The sequence below is a fragment of the Halichoerus grypus genome, chromosome 14, assembly GCF_964656455.1.
Source record: "Halichoerus grypus chromosome 14, mHalGry1.hap1.1, whole genome shotgun sequence".
NCBI classification, from domain to species: domain Eukaryota; kingdom Metazoa; phylum Chordata; class Mammalia; order Carnivora; family Phocidae; genus Halichoerus; species Halichoerus grypus.
Window position 1 is genome coordinate 39,940,530 of NC_135725.1, and position 13,699 is coordinate 39,954,228.

The following is a 13,699-nucleotide window of genomic DNA, read 5'->3' on the forward strand; positions in this document are numbered from 1 at the left end:
CAATGTTGGAAACCGAGTAGTACTAAGAGCAGAAATTTTAAATTTGTTCTTAAAGGTGAGACCTAACAGAGAAGCATAATTTCAGAAAGGACTCTTATGTTCACTCATATGTGGTACATAAGGAATAATGCGGAGGACCACAGGGGAAAGGAGGGAAAACTGAATGGGAAGAAATCAGAGAGGGAGACAAACCATGAGAGACTTTGGACTCCGGGAAACAAACTGAGAGTTACAGAGGGGAGGCAGGTGGGGGAATGGGGCAGCTGGGTGATGGGTATTAAGGAGGGCAAGTGTTGTGATGAGCACTGGGTGTTATAGGCAACTAATGAATCTTTGAACACTACATCAAAAACTAATGATGTACCATATGTTGGCTAACTGAACATAATAAAAAAAAAAAAAAGAAAGGACTCTTACGTTCTTGGCCTGATCCTTTCATATTTTAAAAAATCTGAAGAAAAACATACATTTTAATAAGTTGCTTTCACCCTAGATGCTACTATTAATAATTTAGATTTAATTATTACTTTATTATTATTAAATTATTTGCTACTAGTAAGATTTAATTCTTTTTTTTAGGTAAACTCTACCCCCAGCATGGGGCTCAAACTCACAACCCCAAGATCAAGAGTTGCACACTCTACTGACTGAGCCAGCCAGGCACCCACGATTTAATTCTCTATAAAATTTGCTGCACTGTTCATCAGAAATATCTTCAGAAAAATAGATTGTTACTTCCTGAGTGTTCTTAAGCCTTAATAGGTTTGTAGTCATGATCTGGATTACTTATAAAGTAGGAAGAGTAGACAAATTGAGAGTTCTCTGTATAATTTTTTTCTTCTTTGATTCTGGCTCCTTTATAACTGCTTGGTGTAGTCTTAGGGTGACATTGCCAGATCTGAGCATCTTCACATGAAATGAAAATAGATTTCAATCAAAGTTAAAGCAGGAGGAAATGACTTTCCCTTAAGTCATTGCTTTTTACTTTCTGCGGCTGCATGTTTTCAACTTCCTGTGGGACTGGCAGTACAGTGCATGATGTTTATCCTTAGCTTCTTACATTTCTGAGAGCCTTATAAGGGTTTGCATAGAAATATACTTGGCTGGTTGGTTGGTTGGTTGATTATGAAGGAAACATACTCTTAAGAAGGCTAATTTACCATTTCTATCTGATCTTGAGTTGGTTGAAGTCGTCCCTGCTATTTAGAGCAATACTTAGCCTTGCCAAACACAGGGCTTCTAATATTTTAATTGAGAGTTTAATGTTGCCTGACTTTGTTTTGATACCATTCAAGGATCCAGTCAAGGAAAATACATAATTCTTTTAGCTTCAAGACACTAGGCTTAGAAAAAAAAGACATTTAAATTATAACTATCTTGCAGGAAATTTAAATTCTTCTTTTGCATCAATCTCCAGTGTGTAAGTCAATTCAACTTTTCGTAAGGCATTGTTTTCTCATCCAGTAAGATTGTGCCCAGCTAGCTACCTTCAGAGAGGACGACAATAGCAGGTTTTACAGAGGAGTTCACATGACTGCTGCCTATGAGGAAATGCCTGGGCTTCTGCCCTCACTCAGAGTCCATTCACTGAAATGTTGATTCAGCTGGACTCTCTAAATACCTAATCCAATAGACTTCTGAATGTCAGAAGGGCTTTGGCTTTTTAGTCAAGAGAAACCTGAGAGTGAAGTAGGAAAAAACGTGCAGGATGGCTTAGGGAGCATTGTTTCCAGTCCCATCTTTATAGTGGGACATTTTTGTGGTTTACAAGAAAAGTCAAACCGCTGGTCTGGCAGAGAATTGCCATTCTAGATTGATTTTTGCATCGGTAGTTTAGTTTATCTGGCACAGAAATAGTCATTTATATGGATTTTAATTTCCATATTCTTGAACATTACTCTGATTATTTATAGGCGTCTACCATAGTCTGTCCATAATTTTTGTTAGGCCATATTGTTTTGTTGGTCAAGTTTGTCTTTTCTGTCCTCTGTCCTTCCAAACTCTGTCTCCTCTGTGAGCATCTCAAGTTCTTCCCTAGGCTCTCAGACACTCCATTCTTTTATTTGTAGAGGAAGAACTTCAAGTTCTGTCGGTGTGGATGGATGAGGGTATGAGGAAGCCAGAAGGGTTTTCATGCTAAGTTAATGGAATCCAAACAGTAAATGGGGGAGAATTTTCCTGCACTCATGACTCATTTTCTACATGTGCAAATATTTAAGTTACAGGTGGTATTTTCAGAATTCACAACCAAAGGCAAAATCTAAATTTCCCGAGACCAGACTTCACCAAACTCAATGATTTAGGAGTGTGTACTTGTCTAGTTAATTAGTTAGTTATATGTAAAACTAATACTTCACTTATCAAAAATTAGTGAGTAAACACATCTCAGAGGAAACAAACACAAACTGATGTCAGACAGACCTGGGCAAAACTTCTAGCACTGTCACTAACTAGCTTTTTTAATATAAGCAAGTTTAGCTTAGCACTTTAACATTCTGGGCCTTATTTTTCTCTTCTATAAAATGGGAAATAATTCTGCCCTCTTAGATGTGAGAGAAATCTAGAGATGACATCTATCAAGATATTGAAAGTTGATTTTTTGGGTCAGATTAACAAGGCAGGTACCTCTTCTACCCCTATGGCTCCATGTGGAAACTTAAACTTGGCTGATGGAAGCAACTTTCCAATTTAGAAGACTATTCTTTGAAAATTATAATATCACTTAGCAAGGTTGCTGTGAAGTACAGATGAGAACACAGATAAAGTACTTTACAGTGTACCTGAACAGTGGGCTCTCAGTTAATGTTAGTTAACCTTTCATCATTATGATGCTAATAATTGCAGCAATGAAAATAAGCTGTGAGGTAAAAATCTGGGTCATAATCCAAATGCAAATAAGGTTCATGGTCAGATTGAACACCTGGGAACAGGACTTTGGTCAGATCACCATAGTTTGGAATTTGGCCCTACTATGTTGGCTCAGTAAACATACCATTGGTCACTGCTATGGGATGATTCACAAACACCAAACTCACAAGCAATAGATTTAACAGTTTACAAGGAGAAATGTAGTTATCATACACAAAGTCCTATTATTCATAGTTTAATTTGGGAGAAGAAATCAGGGTAAACTAAGGTTCATAATCAAAATCAAGGTAGGAAGCTGGCTAATCTCAAAAATGAGGGTTACCCTACTTTGTTAAGCTGATGAATCCATTGCCACTGTTGGAATTAACTAACTATATGGAACATAAGGACAAGATATCACATAGGGGAGCCAGCATTTTCGATTGCCTAGACACTGTGGTAACACATTGCCACTGGGTATGACTATTCCCCCACCCCCTAATTTTTTTTTCAAGAGAGAGAAAGAGACAGAGAATGTGTGTGAGTGGGGGGTACAGAAGGGGAGGAAGAAAAAGAATCTTAAGCAGACTCCATGCCCAGCTCAGAGCCTGATGTGAGGCTCTATCTCAGGACCCTGAGCTGAAATCAAGAGTTGGATGCTTAACTGACTGAGCCACCCACGCACCCCTCCCCCTGTTGTGTTCTTCAAGTTGACAAATTCTCTTCCATTGCCACTTTATTCTCTCTTCCTTTCTTTTATCCTTCCTTTCCTTTTGCTTTATGTGTTTTTCCTTCTTTAGTCTTTTTTCCTCTTTTTTTTCTACTTTTATTGAAATTTTATTTTTTGTTTTTATCCCAGTATAGTTAATGTACAGTGTTGTATTAGTTTCAGGTATGCAAATATAGAGATGCAACAGTTCTATTCAGTACTCATCATGATAAGTATACTCTTAAACCTCTTCATCTAGTTCACACCTCCTCCCTCCCACCTCCCCTCTAGAAACCATCAGTTTGTTCCCTATAGTTAAAGAGTCTGTTTTATGGTTTGTCTCTTCTTTCCTTTGTTCGTTCTGTTTCTTAAATTCCACATCTGAGTGAAATCATATGGTATTCATCTTTCTCTGACTGATTTATTTCACTTAGCATTATACTCTCTACCTCCATCCATGTTGTTACAAATGGCAAGATTTCATTCTTTTTTATGACAGACTAATATTCCATTATATATACACACACATATACATATACATACGTGTGTGTGTGTGTATATATATATATATATATCAAGGAAGGGGGAGCACAAGGTTTTGAGGACAGCTCGTGTTCTCTGCTACAAACATCTACAAATCTGCAGAAAAAAGACCACTGAATTTATAAATGTATTTAAATTTGAAAGTCAAAAGAGGGGCTGTGTTTTTCGTTGTGTTGAAAATGATGTGTGGAAAGCAGCAGTTCAGTTGGGATTAGAAAGTGAAAAACAAAGAAGGCCATGGAATCAATAGTACCTGCTGCGGACATGGCAGACATTTGGAATGTGGTCTTTTGAAATCTTGGTATCTTGGAATTGGGCTTTTCTAGCAATTTCACCTATATAGGTATATAAACTGTTAAAATTCATCAGAATGAATACTGTGTGTGTAAATTGGGTCACAACTGAATTTTTTTAAAAAATGGACATATGTTGTATTTAATCCTCAAAGTCATCCTATGGGAAAACCACAGGTCATCATATTTAAAAAATTTGCCACATTAGGCTGTGTTTGGAGCTTACAGTAACCTACATTTTTTAAAATGATAATTTTATATTATATTGATTCCCTCTCCTATAGGATATGAGCACAGATACCTTCAGATAATTGCTGTGGAAGAAAGGTAAGCAATCATGTATACAGAGTACTGGTATCTAGACTTGGACCCAGGAAAGAAGGTATTGAGGCAGCACAACTGTGGTTTATTCTTAAGAACAACGACCTAGCAGGCATCGGAATCCAAGTTTTTTGATGTCTCAAGCATCAACCATCTTAGCTTATAATTCATCAGTAAGATCAATATTTCTATTATTCAGCCTTCAGCTACATCTATCTGACACAGGGAAAGTACTAAAGCCAAAGCTAAATTACAAGCACCACCATGGAGAGCCACAGCCCTTTATTTGAGGAAGAAACAAAATATCAGAGAGCCACTCGAGGATAATCCAGACTTCCAAAATTAGCAGGTAGTACACTGAAAAGTCCAGATAGTGTTCTCCATCATCTGTCAACAAGAACCACTTTCCTTTCTGTCTTTTCAAGTCTCCAATTTTCAAGGATTAGCATAAGATTACAGCGGTAGTGAGTTTTAATTAAAATAGACTGAATAGATTGGTAGATTGGAAAAAGGAACAGAGCAGCAATGATTAATAAAGTCAATTATTCCTGATATTTTCTTATGATTCTATAAACTTACACTGCTCTCTGGGTAAGTCTTACTTTTATTATCTTATACTTTTAATGGAATATATGTAGTTCTAAATATATTTCATGGACCCTTTCTATAATTACAGCCATTTAAATGATTTTTTAGAAGTCTGTATTAAACAAAAATGTTATATATATATCTAAGTCTTGATAGTACATTGCTATTAACAAAAGTCACTAATGTTGTAGAAGGTTTACTATCTAATTAAGGAAAATAGTGTTTCAAGGAGGAAAGGCAATCACAAATTCAGATTATTTTGAAGCAACTGGACAGAAGGCCACTTCGAAAATGTGACTTATGAAGGAAAGAAAAGATCACACCAGTTCTCTCAAAAGGGAGCTATTTTGTGAAGATGGTAAAAGAGCCTACCTGCATTAAGAGGCAAGATCCAGGAGTTCACTTGGTGGTGATTAAACGTGGATTATTTAAGCATGTATAACATAAACATGTATATTAAAACCCCAAACGTGTATACTATAAACACAGTATTTAAAAACCAGAGCCCTAGCAGCTAAAAATAGCTGAGTATTTGAAGAACAGATGAGGTTAAAACTGGTATAAAAATTAAGTTAGAGATATGCAATTTCTCATTTGTCATTATTTTCTTTCCTTTTTCTATCATGTATTTTCCCCTTATTTTCCCTGTATGGAGTAGGCAAATCACCAATTATGGAATGCTTCTCCTAGGCAAGGCATTCTGCAAGCCACCCAAGAGCTCATCATAATGTTGGGGTTGGGAAATGGGAGAAAATCAATACATTAAAAAATGAGGGTCTAGACAAGATTTAAGAAGTTCAAGACTGTAGGTGAAATATCACGAGACGATCCTGCACCACTGTCTGAGGAATCCTTTATGTGTTGGTGCTGGCAGTTTGGAGGTACCAGTGATCACTCTGACCTTGGATGATTACAGAAGAGTTCATCTCATTTTTATTTTAATTTATTTGTATTGAAGCATAATGTAGATATAGAAAGATGAAAAAACTTTACTCAGTTCTGTGAGTTGCAATAATTGAATACACCCACAAAACCACAGGCAAAACTAGACATCGAGTATTTCCATCACCCTGGAAAGACCTCTCATGACCCCTCTAGCCAATTCCATCTCTTCCATCCTGTCTTCAGAGGTAGGGATTTTCAGATTTTTACCACCATAAATTAGTCTTGCCTGTTCTTGGACTTTACATAAATAGGATCACAGAACATGAACTCTTCTTTTTTTTAAGATTGATTGATGATTGATTGATTTAGAGCATGAGCAGAGGGAGAGGTGAGAAGGAGAGAATCTCAAGCAGATTCCACGCTGAGCATGAGCCAGAGGGAGGAAACTCAATCTCATGACCCTGAGATCATGACCTGAGCCAAAACCAAGAGCTGGATGCTTAACTGACTGAACCACCCAGTCACCCCAAACATGACCTCTTTTAATTCTGGCTTCTTTGTATCAACAAAATTTTCTTGGATTCACCCATGTTGCTGTGTGTATTAGTATTTTGTTCCTTTCTAATACTGAGTAGTTATATTATTATTAGTTTCTTGGTTATCTGCCCAATGAAAGTACACACACTTAAATCTAACAATATTAATTTTCTATTGCAATAGAACAAATAACCACAAACTTTATTATTTCATGGTTCTTTAAGTCAGGGTTTGGCTCACATGGGCTTGATGGGAGTCCTTTTCTCAGGGTCTCAGAAAGCCTAAATCAAGGAGTAGACCTGCTGGATCCTCATTTGGAGGCACAGGGAAGAATCCACTCCCTTGGGTAATTGGAAGAATTCAGTTCTTTGTGGCTGTGGGTCTGAGGTTCCCATTTCCCAGCTGTCAGTCAGCTGGGGACCCCTTTTATGTCCTAGACAACATCTGCACTCCTCGTCATTTGACCACCATAAAGCCAAGAATGTTGCATCAAATCATTCCTGTGCTTAGATTCTGATTCTCCCTCTGCCTTCCTCTTCTGATGCCCAACTGGAGAAAGATCTCTGCTTGCAAAGTCTCATATGGCAATCTCCTCTTCTTAAGGACAATTTGGTCAATCATGGGAGTGATATCACAATCACAGGTTCTGGAAGTTAGGGGATGGTAAATTTCAGCGGCCCTTCCTAGAAATTCTGCCTACACTATTAACTAAAATCATCCTATCAACTTAATTTATATGTTGCAAAATGGTGGAGGAGTGAGGAGGAGGCAGCAAAGCTTGGAAGTATAGGCCAGAGAGCAGCCACTCTGCTGTGGACAGGAGTGACAACTCCACACCCAAAAGAAACCCAGAAAATACCTGATATGTTTGGCCATTTGTAAAATAATAGAAAGATTTATAATTCTGTTGGAGACTTTTGGAATACTTAATTATAAAATGGTAAGAGCATAAACAACTAAGCAAGCCAGAAGAGGAAAGAAAATGGGGTGCCTGGGTGGCTCAGTCGTTAAGCGTCTGCCTTCGGCTCAGGTCATGATCCCAGGGTTCTGGGATCGAACCCCGCATCGGGCTCCCTGCTCTGTGGGGAGCCTGCTTCTCCCTCACCCTCTGCTTGCCTCTCTGCCTACTTGTGCTCTCCCTCTCTCTCTCTTTGTGAAATAAATAAAGAAAATCTTTAAAAAAAAAAAAAAAGAGGAAGGAAAATACCAAACAAGTTTTACAGGAAATGAAATATAACCAGAGCACTCTATCTAGCTAAGCTATAAACCACACTTACATAATCATATTATATAGATATTAAGTACTGATTACAGATTATGGACTATTTTTCTTGGAAAAATGGAAGAAGGGGAAAGGGGATGCATGCTAAAAGCTAATCTCCATAACTTTATCAAATAAACAGAAATTGGTAAGTAAAAAATGTGTGTAATTTAGAAATGTGAAGATAAATAACAGAAAAACTTAAAAGAATTTGACCAGGTGGTAATGAGGTAGGGCAGAGCCCTTTTCCTTTCCATTATAAAATTTATAGTATTTGAATCTTGAAGCTACAGAGATTTTAAAATACAAGCTATTCCAAAGGAACATAGTATTTATACAAACGTTTTATTTTCTAACAGCCAAATACATTTCATTTAAATTCTAACCAAAGAGATGAATTTTTGTACTCAAAGATTTTAAAGAATTGATTAGTTTAAGCAATTTAATCTTACATTAAATTTTGCTGTTATTAATAATTTAACTAATTGTAAGTCACCTCAACAGAATCACCTCTTCTGACTTATTTCACTTCTTTGCAATTGTGTCAGCTTGCAGGGGGCTGAGTAAAGGAGGAGAGGTGCCTAAAAAAAACAAAACAAAACAAAATAAAACTGCAGTGAAATTGTAGAAGAATCTGGTTATAAAGACAGCCAGTCATGTGAGGTTATCACCAAACTTTGGGAACAAAAGATGAAGTTTTTTTAGGCTCAATATTTAAAGTAGGTGGCTTCAGAAGTTACATACACTTTGAGCACTAAATTCTAGACTTTACCATCCTCTGTGCCAAGTTCCACCTATAACAACAAATACAGGGGTTCTTTAAGTTGGGACTTCGTGAAGGCAACACAAGGATTTGTCTAGGGTGAGTAAACCTCCACACATTAAAGAGAACTACAGGTGGGGCTTACTAATATCTGTATATATGCAATGAAGAAGAATCCATTCATTAGTACAGGACACGCCAAAATCCAGTTTCACCTCACCAAGTAACTGATGACAGCTCTCAACACTTTTCTGAGAGAGTAATTCTGCTCGCATCTGGATCCTCTTTGTTGTGTCCCAGGCTCCTGTCACAAACGCTCTTTCTGCACTGGGACGACTGCAACTGGCTTTACAATCCTTACAATGATCAAAGTCAGTCTCTAACCTGAGTTCACTAACCCTGGAAATGACTGCCTCTGTTCTAGGACTCCAGTCTCTAATCTTAGCACTCTGTGCAGCCTTATAAAATCTCTGTCTATTCTTTGGAATCATTATCACCATTAAGCTTTCCCTAAGCAAAATGACTTAGGACATTACCATTTAATCTCTTCTCATATGTTATCTTCTGATAGCAAGAAGTTTCCTGATTATGTGATATGTATATAAATATATACTTATATATTTATCACATATACTTAGAATATACATGTATATGTATGTCTCATCTAATGTCCTAAATCAGTTTGTTTATAATTATATGTAGCTAATTTATATAACATATATATTTAATTTAATAAATATACATTGAGGAGCTTTTTTGATGTTAGGCTCTGTAATGATGAATAAGATGTAATTTCTGAAGTCAAGAAGCATAGAGCTGAGAGGAGAAAGACAAGCAAGGATGTAGTGTTTTTGTTTTACTTAGACAGAGAGAAAGTGCAAGCAAGGGGGAGGGAGAGGGATAAGCAGACTCTACGCTCAGTGTGGAGCCCAAGGCAAGGCTCAATCTCATGATCCTGAGATCACAGCCTGAGCCAAAATCAAGAGTCGGATGCTTAACTGACTGAGCTACCCAACTGCCCCGAGGATGCAGTTTTAGTACAGCTTCTCATGCACCAGATACTGAGGGCCAAAAAGTCTCAGGTCCTGCCTAAGACAGGCACTTAACCCCCAGGTAAGAAGGGCCTGAGAGGCAGCTTTCTGACTAGGTCAAAGACTGACTCTGCCCATCATTTCAAACAAAAGAAGTTTTTTGATTTAGGCGGGAAAACCCACATTATTTCTTTCTAGCTTCTTGCCCTCTCAAATAAGTTCCACGGAACTCTCAATTCACAAGCTTTTCTGTCTTCATTCTCGGCATGACATTTGAAACTAGATTCTTAGGCGGTTGGGAAGAGATTGCTCACTTTAGGGAACACCCATTTTCTCAGTCCTGAATCAGCTGTTCGGAAGACTGAATTTTGTGTAAATATTGAATCCAGCATTTGTTGGCCACTCCCAAGCAGCATTAAAATAAACAAACCGAATACTCCAGTGTCTTACTTTAGCATATGACACTGTAGACTTCCTTTCTTATGTTTGCTCTGAAGGCCTCAGTAGTACAGAAGTGTCACCAGTGTATCGGGGAAAGGTCTCATTTTCATTCTCTACCTTTCTTTAGCCCCTAGAAGGAAAGAATGGCATCCTTAAGGCTTTCATCACAAAACCTCGCATTCCTCAAGAACGAACTGAATTTTAAAAATTACTGCATATTTTACCAATATGTAAAAATAGAAAACATTCACTCTATAAACTCTAAAATACCAGAAATGCCTTTGGAGCAGTACATGGATGTGAACACTTATTTTCCCAGGGCTGAATATTCTGCCAACTGGTGCCTGTCAAAAGAATTTCGTATAGCTCACTGGAAGATGATAAACAGAACTCACTTATCTTGCTCCAACCCAGCATAACAAGGATCAGGGAAGCTTGTATAAAATGAGTCTAAAGTTAAGGAAGATGAAAAAGGAGAAAGCTGACTACCTTACCTACACTCTGCTGTTCAATGAAATAGTGATAAATATAGTCCTATCCAAAGCAACTAGATCTCATTTATAAGATTTTATTTAAGAATTATCTCCATACTCCAACCCAATCACCTCATGCTCAGATGAATACACAGGACTTAAACTGGAAGGAGCAAAATCTCTAAAGCTTTATCTTGGTTTGCATCAAAAGTCTTAAATATTCTTCATGTCCTGGAGGCCAAGAGAAGCTCCTTTTGAAATGCATATGTACCTACCAAGGTGACTTGGATGCAACTGGATCACATCCCAGTGGCAACATTGAGGAACTAAGGAAGAGCACATAGGGCAGCAGTTCAGGGCAGGATGAATAGGGCAATGATAAACCTCGAGGGATGAGAGAAAAAGAAAGAGAAGAGCAGAAGTAGGGCATAGATCCTTTTTGAGGAGTCTGATGCTAACTCTGGCTGAGCAGAAAATCAAACAACCTCTCTGGAATGCTTATAGAATAGAAAAGAAATAGATCCATGGCCAGGGAAAGATGAACCTGGTTAAGAGATACCAGATAACAACAGACATACATATATATGTAATGTATGATTTACAGGAAGTTCTAGAACAGGCAAAACTAACATAAGGTAGGATTTGGCTATTCTAGAGCTATTCTACTATGGAACATAAATGGCACAGTTAAGAATCTATAAACCTTGTGGCAAAGAAGTACTGATGCCATGACAGAAAGAACATTTCTTTTGCAACTGTATCTATGGCAAATCGGTCATGCATAATTATTAGAATATTTTGCTAAGCATAGGTACCCTCCAGTGATGAGAAATAGGTAAGGTCTTAACCCCATTAAAAGATCTAAATTCTGTTATTTTACATTAAAGTCACTCATTAACAGTTGTCACCGTCAAAAAGGGTCTGCAGACAGTTCTATCAGCTAAATGAGGTCTCAACTTTCTCTGCTTTGGGTGTCCTTGAACACATCTTATAAAGATGTGACCGATGACTAAAACAGTATGTGAGCATCAGGATTCAGCTGTTCCATCTTATACATGGATTCAAACAAGAATGTTCTGAATCAGGGGCGGAGCAAGATGGCGGAGGAGTAGGAGACCTGGATTTCGTCTCCTCTCAGGAATTCAGCTGGATAGGGATCAAACCATTCTGAACACCTACAAACTCAACAGGAGATCGAAGAAAAGAATAGCAACAACTCTCTGAACAGAAAAGCGACCACTTTCTGGAAGGTAGGACGTGCGGAGAAGTGAATCCGAGGCGTTATTCGGGAGGATAGACGGTGGGGGAGGGGCCTCCGTCGGCCGCTTCTGGCAAGTGATAGAGCCACGGAGCACAAAATCGGAACTTTTAGAAGTCAGCTCCGCTGAGGGACGTCACTCTGGTGGCGAAGTGGGGGGTGGAACCCTCGCGGGACAGTGTGGTCTCAGGACCCTCGGGGTCACAGAAAGACCGGGGGTGCCTGAGTGCGGCAGAGCTCCCAGGTATCGGAGCAGGGAAGCCGGCTGCAGAGACGGAGCCCAGGCGCGGGCTCTCAGCTCGGGGTTGCTATAAACCGTGATCCGCGGCACAGTCGGGCCACTGCTCCTCCAGCAGGGACCCAACAAGCGGCAGATCCGGGGAGACTCACCTTCTTCCCCCGGGAGAAGAGGTGCGGGAGCGCACCGCAGGGATCTGCTGGGTTTGGAGACTCCACTCGAGGTCAGGTGCCAGATATAAAGGCGCGGTCACAGGCCGGGTGAGCGCGGAGTGTGGCCGGAGACCGGGGAGACGGGAGTGACTGACTGCTTTTCTCTGGGGGCTCGCTGAGGAGCGGGACCCCGAGTTCTCGGCTCCGCCGGGGCGGAGACTGGGAGGCTGCCATTTTCACTCTCCGCCTCCAAAGCTGTACGGAAAGCTTGCAGGGAACAAAAGCTCCCGAGAGCAAACCCGAGCAGATACTTAGCCCGGACCGGCAAGGGCGGGGCAATTTTGCCTCCGGCAAAGACATTTGGGAACCACGGCAACAGGCCCCTCCCCCAGAAGATCAGCGAGAACAGCCAGTCAAGACCAAGTTTACGATCAATGAGAACGGCAGAACTCCAGCGCTAGGGGAATACTGCACATAGAATTCATGGCTTTTTTACCATGATTCTTTAGTCTTTCAAAGTTAATTTTTTTTTTAACTGTCTTTTTTTCTTTTTTCCTTTTTTCTTTTTTTTTTGAATTTTTCTTTTTCCCTTTTTCAACCAACATCTTATCAATCCCTTTTTTAAAAAAAAACATTTTTATTTTTCATTTTTAAAGTCATATTCTATCCCTTCATAGTAGTTACCTGTATTTTTGGCATATATATATATAAGTTGTTCTCTCTATAAAATCTTGAGATAGTTTCTTCTAACAGATCAAAATATACTCTAAATCTCTAGTGTATGGTTTTTTTCTACTCCCCTGCCTGATCACATTCTCTCCCTTTTTTCTTTCTTTCTTTTTTTTAATCCTCTTCTTTCTTTTTTCAAACAACTTATCAAATCCTTTTTTAAAATTTTTTATAATTTCCATCTTTACAGTCATATTCCATCCCTTCATCATATCAACCCTTATTTTTGTACATATATAAGTTTTTCTTTCTTTAAAATTTTGGGAGGGACTTTCTTTTAACAGACCAAAATACACCCAAAATCTAGTGTGTGGCACTGATCTATAATCCAGCCTGATCATATTTGATCACATTCTGTTTTTGTTTTGTTTTGTTTTGTTCTGCTTTTGTTTGTTTTTATCTTTATCTTTTTCTTTATTCTTTTTTTCTTTCCTTTTCTTTTTTCTCTCTTTCCCTTTCTTTTCCCACTGCTTCAGGTCTTTTCTGATTTGTTTAGAGTATATTTTCTGGGGATGTTGTTACCCTGCTAGCATTTTGTTCTCTCATTAATCTATTCTCCTCTGCACAAAATGACAAGATGGAAAAAATCACCTCAACAAAAAGAACAAGAGGTAGTACCGACTGCCAGGG